Source organism: Pristiophorus japonicus, unplaced genomic scaffold, assembly GCF_044704955.1.
Source record: "Pristiophorus japonicus isolate sPriJap1 unplaced genomic scaffold, sPriJap1.hap1 HAP1_SCAFFOLD_130, whole genome shotgun sequence".
In the NCBI taxonomy this organism is placed as follows: Eukaryota; Metazoa; Chordata; class Chondrichthyes; family Pristiophoridae; genus Pristiophorus; species Pristiophorus japonicus.
The window spans coordinates 502,177-504,531 of NW_027250967.1; the positions used below are offsets into that span (position 1 = coordinate 502,177).

The 2,355-nt window shown below is 42.6% G+C and overlaps 1 non-coding gene across 1 annotated transcript; it reads right to left on the reverse strand.

The window, feature by feature from the left end:
- Positions 1–322: 322 nt before the first annotated feature.
- trnan-guu (transfer RNA asparagine (anticodon GUU)) lies at positions 323–401 on the reverse strand. Its single transcript has one exon. It is a non-coding gene; the product is annotated as a tRNA-Asn (tRNA).
- Between the last annotated feature and the right edge of the window lie 1,954 nt (positions 402–2,355).

The following is a 2,355-nucleotide window of genomic DNA, read 5'->3' on the forward strand; positions in this document are numbered from 1 at the left end:
CTCACACGCGAAATGTCCCTGGTTCAAAACTGCGCGGAAACATTTTGAAAACATGTTCAATTAAATATTTGAAGAAATGGATTTATTCATATTAGTGGTTCAATATTAACAAAAAACAATGTCCCACAACCTTGTTAAATTTTCTGATATATCTGTTCAGTTCTGTATACATTCAAACTGAATACTCATAAAAATATTGGAGTGGGAACTCACTGGATAACAGCACAGCTGGCAATGTTTGTGGAATATATTCACGCAGCCAAAACGCACAATGACAACCTGGAATCGTGCAGCACCGAATCCACGGGGAAAAACAGTTAAATGCTTCCTCCCTGGGTGGGCTCGAACCACCAACCTTTCGCTTAACAGCCGAATGCGCTAACCCATTGCGCCACAGAGACTGACACAATTACATACTGCAAGACATCCCAAACCAGGGTGTCAGTCAGTTAAAGCTTCAGATTGCTCTGACCGGGATGGAACGTGTCCACTCTCAGTTGTACTTTTCCCAAGTAAAGGGTGGGACATTCATTGTGGATGTGTGGAAGCAGTCTTGTCCCGCACACTGCAGACACTTCCATGTCACCACCAACCAGCTCTCCCACAACCGCTGTGATCGACCTTCCAGCCTTCCGGTGCCTTGTCTGTGACGAAGTATTCTGATTGGCCCGAAGCCGGTATTAGGTATTAATTCCTTTTCAGCTACTGACTGCGGATATTGCTGTGATTAAACGCGAACACAATGCTAACAGGGACAGTTCAATTCACCGTTTCTTTGCTTGGTGAAATTTCAAAGATTGAAAGCGACGCACATCAACCCCAAACCTCGTCACCTACTCGCTAACTCGACAAAACTTTGCATTTTCTTTCCATGCCAAGCATTTTACATTCATACATTGCAATGCCAACGCACTTTTTACATGGCAAGACTGAAGTACAAGCTGTGATGAACAGTGTGAAACAGAAACAGCTACTTGTAAAACCATAGCCTCGATGGCATCTGTGTGAATTGTTCTGCATCGATAATTAGCAGAGAGCAAAGAGAGGAAACTAATGGTGTGGATGAGAAAAGGCCGAGACAAAGTGTACTGTTGGAGATGATTTTGTTGTTTTTGAGAATTGTTTGAAATATTTTACCATGGTTGGTTCCACAGTGTAATGGTGAGCAGTCTGGGATTTGAGTTCAAATCTCGGTGGAACCTGATTCCTTGTTGTCCCAGCTGCTGAAAATTTGGGACAAACAAGTGAAAGACACCTGGTGCTGGTGGGCAGTTTTGTTGCCTTTGTCATTGTTGCTTGATCTACAAGTCTAGTTATCAAATCGTGTGCTCAACCATCAGTTACCTGTTACAAAATGTTGTAAACGGCTGTCTTGCTCTTTTTGCTTCGTTGCTTTTAACCTCGAATTACCCGCACACATTCAGTTGTAGTAAAGGCAGGATCAGGTCTTTTATTTAAACATTCATACCAAACAAACCAAGTATGAAAGTTACTGAGAACACTTCACAAAGGCCGCTTGCTTCGATTTCCGTGACTGCTTGAGACACACACCTTCCGAATGTCCAGTGTCTCTGGTGTCTGCGTGTGTGAGTCTCATCTTTATACTCTTATTTCTTTGCATTTAGACAATCACGGCTAACTGCTTTGTGAATTGTTTAACATATAGACTTAATATTACTTGTTTAACCTACAGATGTCATTAAATAGTTACAAAGGTACAATCAAATAATTAACATACAGACAATGACCAGTTACTCATTTCAATGGCTGAAGTCACCACATTGTCTAACAGTCTCTACCATCCAAACTTCAATCTTCCTGTTTTTTAATTCAAACTTCAGACTGCATGCTGAAGCAAAGAGTTCAGCAATGCAGGACTGTGCTCCCACATTCCCCCACTTCTTCTCCTCGCCTCTCTGCAGGTCTTATCTGGGTGACATACATTTGCATGGTGGCTCGAGCTCGTTCAACAGCATTGTCCAGTTGTTGTCCTTGTTTTCCAACACGACATCCGCAGTAAATCAAAATGACCAGCACGATCAGCTGAACCAGCACCAGCATAAGGACAGGGTGTATCATTGTGTTCATCACGCCTGTTGCCGTCGGGCTCCATCCCAACAATGACTCCCACCAGCTTATATGTTCAATCTGCTCCAAAATTGTGTGAACGTTCTCGATTTCCGCAGTGTGATGGTTAATGTCCACAACGATTGCTTGATTCAAACTCTGTAGCTGTTGAAATGTTGTATTCCATTTCTGTATTTCCTTCTTCCAAATAGCAGCACGCTTCGGGTCAAAGTACGGTTGTTGTAGATTCAGATTCTCAGGATGCCATTTTAAAGTCCGTTGGTCTGT